This window comes from Diorhabda sublineata, chromosome 6, assembly GCF_026230105.1.
Source record: "Diorhabda sublineata isolate icDioSubl1.1 chromosome 6, icDioSubl1.1, whole genome shotgun sequence".
In the NCBI taxonomy this organism is placed as follows: domain Eukaryota; kingdom Metazoa; phylum Arthropoda; class Insecta; order Coleoptera; family Chrysomelidae; genus Diorhabda; species Diorhabda sublineata.
Window position 1 is genome coordinate 13,642,893 of NC_079479.1, and position 9,661 is coordinate 13,652,553.

The following is a 9,661-nucleotide window of genomic DNA, read 5'->3' on the forward strand; positions in this document are numbered from 1 at the left end:
TGATCAACTATACTTAGATATTTGAACAAGAAAATTACTTCACTATATTGCAGTATTATTCATTTAAAACATAAAAACGTATTCTGCGCGCTCTTCTCATTATATAGGATAAGCTACGTTATAGTCTCGATGCTCTAAAACAAAAGCAATTAACTCCAGAAGTTCTTTATAGTCAGTTCAGTGGGTAGATCATCATCAAATGATGATGATGAGAAATATTTCTTATACTGATCATCCTTAGAAAAAAGAAGGAAATTAAAGGAGATTATACAAAAAAAAATTTATCTTTGCAAGATTTGAAACTATTTAGATGAACCCCGTATAAATGAAATTTATTATTTTTATGGGGTGACGATTAAGTTGAAGGGAGGTTTTAAGGTTAAGGATGTTAGTTTTCTTCCTGGTCCTTTTTTTCCAAATATTTTGCATTGTAGAATGACTTAGATTTGTCGTTGTTGGAGGCATTCTTAGACTTTTTATTTTCTATGAGTTCCCCCCAATTTTTTTGAAATAAATCAATTTTTTTTGTTTCAGATAGTGACCAAACTGTTCAAATGGGGTGAGTATGTTTTCCAATATATATCCAATTGCCTATTACCATTAATAACAGTAACTAGCGATTATCCATTGCAGAAAAACCTGAAAATTCAAACGAAACTAAAATTTTTACAATATTATTTCTAAATAATACAAGGTCAGTCATAAATATCACGAATAGTGATATTATACGTTGCGGTTTATATGTGAAAAAAGATCGATTTTTATTCTTGAATTAACAATTTACAGTATGAAAATATCATCCCTCTCCTGCACCTGAAATATAAGCACCCCCTCGATAATTTTGAATAAGAAAAGGGGTCGTATGACAACTTTTCGTAAAGGGATTTCAGTCTTTTGTACAGTAATTTGAAAATTGAATTTAGTGTAATCATAACTGAGAAAATTAATTCTTAAGATATAAATTTTTCTTCACAAACTTGTATAAATCTTAAATGATACAATCTTAAGTGTACTGATTTGCGAATTTTTTTTTACCACACAATGGTAACAGTTAACTTCAACTAAAACTTTTTTTGACATCAAACGGCTTTACGTCCAAAATGACGTTAAATGGACAAGTTAAGTCGATACCTCGTACATTTTGCGAAAAACCATAAATCACACAAAGTCATATTTCGAATAATTGAGTACCTAGACGTAAATTAAACTTCAACAAAGCGCGATTTCCAAAAATATTGACCCCAACAATGTCGATAATCTCTCCTTTGTTACATGCATAAACCGTAAAAAGGCTTTTTGTTGTATATCTGACACTTGTTTTAAACTTTCAAAATCCGTTACCTGAAATTTTTGTTTGTGATTTATCCCATAATCTTCGGATGGTTAGTGTTGAGGTTTTGATTGTGTTCTTAGAAAATATAAATCGAAATATGTTTGTGGAACGGAAGGATTCATTGTGGCGAGCATTTGAAAAGGCTTAAATCGTTGATTGACAACTGGTCGTTGAACAAAAACGATTCTTAATTTGTTTGCTTGGAGACAAAATCATCCAACTCGAATTAGTGACAAGGAAGCAAATTTAAAGAAGTTTCATCATTTTTCGGATAAATCTTTTACTTAATCAGTTTCGTTAAACTTAATTTACAACAATAGTTATGGGATTTCGGTTGGGATATACATTATTAAAGATACTACACGTTTATTTTTTGACTTCTATCACCATATCCTAATATAATTAAAATATAAATTCGTTTGTTTTTTCAAATAAAACTTATCGAGATGTCAAATTTGTTGTTGTGTTGTAGGTTTTGGTTTGATCCAGGTGTGATCTATTCGATGTTGGTTGAATCAAATTCTCTATTCGTCCATTTGGATAACGTGTTGTTTTCCTTGTTGTTGATCGAGCTAGTTGAAAACAAACATAAATGGCATCTTCATTTTTTCTTTTTCTTTTATCTTTTCTCTTCAGAAGGGCGATTGGATTTTTAGTATGTAAGGGCTGGAGAATCTGAAGTGAACTAAGAGAATTTGTTAATATTAGAGATTCTGCAGTGTATGTAGAAGTGACAAGTTTGTGATTGATTTTAAATACGTAATTTATGTCTAAATAAAGTCAACTTTGAACGGGGCGTACACAAGATTTTTTCTTCGCTATAAAAGGAATCATTTTTGGAAAAATGACATGGAAAAATCGTTTTGATAAAGCCCCACGAGCAAAAATATGAAAGAATCTTCAAATAAGAAACGTTGCAAATTTGGCAGAATCACTAAATGTCTATACAAATAAACAAGAAATTAATAGTCTTCAAAACTCTGGAATTGTTTTAAAAGAACCAGGAAGAGTTTTTATCTAATATTCTTAGTCTGTTATTCAAATTGTGGGACGCTACTGAACGCGGCAGAATCCTTTGTTATTTTCCATTCAAAATTTTCGCTCCACCTAGTACATGAAATTAAAAAAATTATCGTGAAAGATGATGCCGATTCTCAATTTATACCAGAATAGTTTGAGATATAACACGTGAAAACAACAACAAAAAACGGCAATAACTAACTTAATGCCTAAATGCATTTTTATTAAACGTTTTCCCATTTCGTGGTCATAAATTACAGGGGGAATTGCCTTTAAAAGGGGGTAGATTGCAGCCATATGTTATAATTAAAATAATATTTAACTATTACTTTAACATTAGAAAAAATATGATCTTCACAAAAGTACCCGGCGTTCCTTATAATTTACCACAATTTTGTTTTAGTACTTAAGTACTAAATTGGTGTGTGGGTACGATTAACTCAGGTAAAAACTTGTCGACGACCACTACCTCCGAAAGATGTATAGGAACCTAGAATATATTTCATGTTTTTGAAGGTTAGGACCTCGCTAACAGACATTTAAAATTCTTAACGTTCATGTAAACATCGGTATTTTGTTACTGTCTATTTCGCAGTGGGCGATCAGTCGTTAATACAGGATGTTTTACTCGATACGTTCCGTATAACTGCGTATCCAATTAAATACAAGGTTTTTGTTTTGTTAAACTCGCTTCGGCACACTTCCAATGTAATTTTTTTAACAGTGTACTGACGTGCTGGTTCCCAGAAAGTTTTTCAACTAGTTTAAACACTTAGATGCTATAATGAAAAAACGCGAACTAATACGAAGCTGGCATCAAAAACAAACTGAATAATGTTGATCAATAACTTAAAAAACTATCATAAATAACGAATGTTTATACTGTTTATACTGTTTTTACACTGTTTATACCATCACCACACCAACACTCACAATCCTACTAACACTAACACTACACAAACACAATCAAAAAGGATTTCACTTTTGAACAAATAATTTTGAGGAAATATTGAAAAAATATCTGTCACATATTAAAAAACGTTGCTTGGGAATTAATTTAAAAAAAATAACATCATCCAAATGTAAAAATCGTTGGTTTGTCAACTTTAGATTTGGCATAACCCTACAGGAAAAAGTCTTTAGGTGATGAATCTGCACTGTGTGAAGGTCAACTCATGTCACTTCTCTTGAAAATCGATAAAATACCACGAACTTCTGGCAGAGATCTATTGGAGGTGAGTGAAGCTGCTCCGTCTTACGGATTTTGAGTTCAGGTATGAAGAAACCGTTACTATCTGCATATACTGCTGTGTACATTTTTGAAAAGGTAACTGTCTACAATTAGTGTTTCGAATTGGTTGCACTCCAGTAGCTGCAATTTTGTGTTGGTAAACGTTGGAACGCGCTCAATTATCTAGTACACGAAAAAACCTCAATATTACCTTGACAAAATAATTCTTCCGGCTGATTAAACCGCTTTTTCCATTTTTGAAGCAGGTTCGTCCTTTCTAATCCACTGTCTTGATTATTTTTTTCTTTTCAAGAGTTTAGTTGTGGATTCAGGTTTCATATACAGTTATGAATCCTTAGTATATGAAAAATGCGTTTTATCTATCTCTCTAACCTCTATTGAGATACGTCTAAAACTATTTGGTGAAGTCTTTCGATGTTATCGCTGGTGTTCAAATGATGGTGCAGGGTCTTCGTACACAGTATCTTATTTGCGTTAGCGTATTGCCTTCCAAAAACTTCATTTCTTTCTTTTTTAGAGAAATCTTCAGAACAAGTGTTCAAAATGACTAAAAGTTCAGTGATAATCAATCAACGTATGCGCAAATACAAACCTAACACCATAGCCACTGCAGAGGAGAAGCTCCTATATCAGGGACAATTCCAATAAAACTTCCCGTCGATAAGAAATTTTTTCATCTTACTCAAATATACAACAAATGTCTCTTTCTCTTTCTAAATTGAGGTTGGAAACTGTTCAAAAAACCTTTCTAGTTAGGTTAGGTATTACAGAATTAGAATTAGTGTAGTGTAGTGTAGAACTTAGATAAACGTGACTATTATTGAATAATTTATCGATATACTTTCTAAAGCACATTGTTTAATTCGTAAAGGAACTGCAAATTACTGAGAGTAGGCAACCTAATACATAATTTACTATATATTGATCGTATTTAACTTGTAAATTGACCTATACTAAAAATATTAGCTACGATTTATCTCTATCCATTGTAGTAATAATAATAAAAAGTTTTCTACCCACTTGTGAAATCTACTAACACTCAAATGTACAATCGATGGTCGGTTACAAACAAAACCGTCCAGATGCGGAGAAAATCTATACCATTTGAGACCGAAACATAATTTAAATGGAAATAATCTGAACTTAACCACATTTTGTATCATTTATGCAAAAAAAAAACTTTTAAAACTTGTAAAACCTTGATAAAAAATTCAATGAAGTCCGATTCAAACTTTTGATCTATTATTATTAATCTGGGATAAAAACGAGTTCGGCGTGCTCTTCCTATAACTTATAACGACCCACGTTATATTTTTGACGGTAAAAACGGTGAAATAATTCATCAGGAGAAGTTTGTGAAAGACTGTTCAAAGAAATGCTTAATACGATGGTTGAATGCCGAGTAAATAAGTTTTCTTACGACTTTCTACGTTTTTTGGTACTATTATAGATAATAACAATATACTATGATAGAGTATTTGTGATTTTGGGTAGTATGAAAGTTTTTTGTCACTCAAATAAATTTTTAATACTTCGCAGTCGACTTTTAAAACCTCGATGAAAAATTCTATGAAGTACAATTCACGTTTTAGCTCTATTATTATTAATCTGCGATAAAAACGTGTTCGGCGTGCTCTTCCTATGACTTACGACGACCCACGTTATATTTTTGGCGCTATGAAACAGTGTAGTAATTCATCAGGACAAGTTTCTATATTGTCCAAAGAAATACATAATACGATGGGTAGATGCAGAGTAAATAGTTTTTTTACAACATTTTACGTTTTTTGGGACTAATTTGAACAAAAACAATATATTATAATAGAGTATGTGTGAAGCTCTTCTTATTCGAGGAACTTCTTTTATCATAGTCCCATTCCATGCCAGAAGCCAGCAGAGTCGGTAAAATATTTTCAGGATGGTGTTTATTCCTTTCTAGTACATTTCTTTTTGTATGTCCCACTGATGTTTGTATAGACATAAAGGGTTCTGACACATCCATGTCCAGATAGTGACTGTGTGTGATTTAAAGTCATTCCATCTTGTTTCTTGCAAACCCATTCGGGTGAATTTTGTCTAAATGTTCTTGTCCTGTTGTTGCATGAGATAAAATGAATAAAAATGCAACAGAAACGACGAGGAAACTTCTAGAAAAATTACGAAATACCTAAAATTTTCTCCTGGAGTTGCCAAAAGCTTTTGCTAATACCACCTACACACATTTCGGAAATTTACTTTATAATTAATCTTCTTTGAATATGAAAAAGTTCAGGTGGATATCGTCATGATTTTCGATTACTTCTTGAAATAAATCTGATCGTAATAATTTTAGCAGCTGCTCATTAGAATCGATATTTAATTGTATGAAGACATCTTAAATACGGTTGAATAACAAACCGATATCGAAGTTTCCCAAAAAATCTTTGATGTGCTGTCAGAGGAAGTCGTCAAAGTTTTATTAACGTTTTAGGGTGACTGCGCGTCCCATTTATTGTTTTCCGGTTGTTTCCAACTACCATAAAAGGTTCAGTTACATCCATCTGTCACTAATTTTCTTCAGAGTATCTCGAAGACGTCTTGTAAATAAGTATACAGTGTGTATTAGGAATTGCAGTTTTAGTACCTAACACGAGTTTTAGATCTACGTCCACCGAAATATAATTTGTAAAATTCCATTTTTTTCTCACTTTTTTATTATAAATACCAACCACAACATTTTATCTTCATTGGTTCCAAAAAAATGAGGATAATATTTCATTAAATTGATTCAATTATTTGTACTGAAGTTCTTGCTATACGTGAAGTTCTTTAAAACTGTTTTCGCTTTTCTCTCTTGAAAAATTGTATTTTCCAGAAGTTTTCGATTGTTTTGACCATGGAAATTTGATGAAAAAGATTCAGTTTCATGGTAATTGTAGTCCAGCTTTTTATATGAAAAACGATCCTCCGCTTAACTGCTTCTTATACACCTATGAAGATAGTCATAAAAGTACCTAACCTAGACAATGGACTGGGAAGAGAACCAGCTCAAAAGACGGTTTCATCTACAGGCAAGGTCATGGCGTCGGTTTTTTGGGAGTTTGTACGATGAAATCAAGCAATAACGGCCTCAATGGCCAAAATTCTTTAAATAAAGTTTGAATTGCTATCGCATGTCCCTTATTCGCCAGATTTAGCCTCTTCGGATTATTTTCTGTGCCCAGACATTAAATAATAGCTCGGTGGTTAAAGATTTTCCAACAATCAAGAGGTGATGTCTTTTTCCAACATTTTGGTGCTTTCTTTGTTTGGCCAATCTCCTTTAAAGGCATCATGGTCTAGATTTTCTCATTCTGTTTGCTGCAGAAGATTAGACACTACCCTAGTAAAAAAACAATCCCTAATAGGATTTAGTAAGTTTTATTAATGAAATTGCTGAAAATTGGACTGCCACTACAAATACTATCTTAATGACATATTAAAGAAGAAGAAATTGTCGTTTTAAGAAGACAAGTTGCTTATTAATCTCAACATAGAGATGGAAGATACTTACGCAGAGGCGAAGGGCCTTCATTATCAGTTCTAGCTTTAGATTTCGAATGTTAACTTGTATTGAAAATAGTGGGAGAAAATTAGCAACCATGTCTAAATATGAGATTCAATTAGTTCCTACGAATTTGTATATACTAATTAAAATAATCGAAATGATCAATTGCTAGTTTGTAGACTTTTTAAAAGCAATTTAAAGTGAGAAAGTAACAGAATATTTCAAAGATATATAATACGTTCGACGTGGGACGACAATCCTAGAATTACCATACGATTGCAGTTTCAACTTAGATGCGAATATTTCATATGTTCTTAATAAATTACTAAGAAGACATCAGAGACATATCATTCCATCCTAATTGTGATATCTAAGCGCGTTTACTGTATATTTCAAAATAAACGATTTGGTAAAATATCTCGTTACATATTTTGCCTGGGAAAAGAACGCATTACAATGTTTCTTTTAAGATAAGAAAAGTTACATCGACTTACATATTTTATACAATTACACTACCCGTCAAAAGTTTTTGGCCCACCTCATAATCCGTTTATCAATTTTTGAAATAATACTCCTTAGAAAAATAGAAACATCGTCTTAAAAACAAAAAATAATAGTTTTTTCCCTTTCTAAGGTGATTGCGACAAGTTAAAACTTGCAAGTGTCGTCTTAATTATGTGAATCTTCTTCTTTGTTGTTTATAATTGTAGTTTAGTCCAAATTAGCCCCGTCGAAGTGCAAGGACGAGCTGCGTTTTATGTTTATTAGACCAAGACATCTTTTTGTGTTCGTTTGATGAACTGGAATCTCTGGATATTCATACATTACCACTACACCAACATTCACAATCACACTAACACTACACCATCACTCACAGCAACACTACACCAACACTCACTGTCTGAGGCGCGTTTCGATAACCAAGTTAACGTCTTCAGAGATTGAAGGTTTACTGAAATATTATATTCAGTATGGTATTCCCGATGGTGTAGAGGATCTTAATGGTGTTTCTTATGGTGCTCTTGTCTCAATTCATTTCAGTTAGGATGAGGTCTACGAAACTTTCAATTAATTTATTTGTTTATTGTTTGGAGTGAATGAACAATTTGCATTTAAAATTATATAATCATCATATTCAATAATTTTTAAAACAATTAAGTAACTTATGACAAAACTCATGAATAATGTTATTAGATTTCAAAGTGGAAAATGTAATTTAAAATTTATATTACCAAAGAAACGACATAAAGCGCGCAGGTTTTTATGAAATTAATTCCAATAACTTGAAAAACGTAAATTATTTTCTGTTAAAGAAATAAAGGATGTGTAGGACAAATATTCTATTCTTTGGGTTTCATTTTTTCCACAAAAATATACGGTTAACTCTAGATGAAAAAATTGTCAATAAACGTTTCGAAAACTATGATTGAATTAACATCATCAGGGTCTAAATTATTTTCCATATCGTTCGGAATAGAAATCAAGTCATAGGCGTATAGAAGGATCTAATCCTAGTTGGTGGATCGATGATATCATCTCAATTATTTTCGAAAATATAGTCCACAACCGAATTTAGGTCTATAAACATAGAAAATATGAAAAATCAAAAATGAAAGCCCCACAATAGTCATTAAGACACGATGTATAGAAGTTACGACACGAGACTAGGCTAGTTTTGGAATAAATACGAGTATTTGATTAAAAAAGAATTACATACAGTATTTTTTCTACAATCCATTATAAAAATTAAAAAAAAACTCAATTTATTAATAATAAATTATTCTCTAGAGTATAATGAAGTTTATTTTCACGAGATGAAGTTTACTGCCACGTGATACAAATCACTCAATGAATAATAACTCATTATACGCGATGGAATACTATACTTTATCCACGACTACCGAATATTTTTGTTTTCTTGTTGGAAAATTATTTTCAATATCTTTTTCGAAGAGAAATCTAAAAAAAAACAATAATGTTAACAGATTTGAGTCAAATATATATTGTTTGAAAAAGTACTGTTTTGAAAATTACAGTACGTTCAGAAATACATACGAGGATTGTCCCAGAAGTACTTCACCTTTTATTTTTTTTGCTCTGAGGTAGAGTGGAAGCTCCCCTGTCTTCTATCTCTTTCTTCCTCATCACCACCGTCATGTATTATGTGATGTTTTGCCAAATTTCTTTGTTGATCACCATGTATTCTACCATCTCGTTTTCTCTCGGCAGTTTTCCCTTAATCTTCTTTCTTATGGCATTTTTCTCCTGACACCATCTTGTACATTCATACAGGACGTGGACCAGGTCATCACTTTGATCACACTTGCAGCATAGATCATTATTCGTCTTTTGAATTCTTTTAGTGAAGGTACGTACCCATTGACCCATGACCTTACCTACAGATGGTGGTAGTTGCTACAAAATATCACTAATTGGAAAGTATACAAGTTTGAAGACCCCACGTTGTTTAGTATTTGTTTCGAAGCCATTAATAGTGGACGTTTCCATTGAAGCCTCGTTATCCGTATCA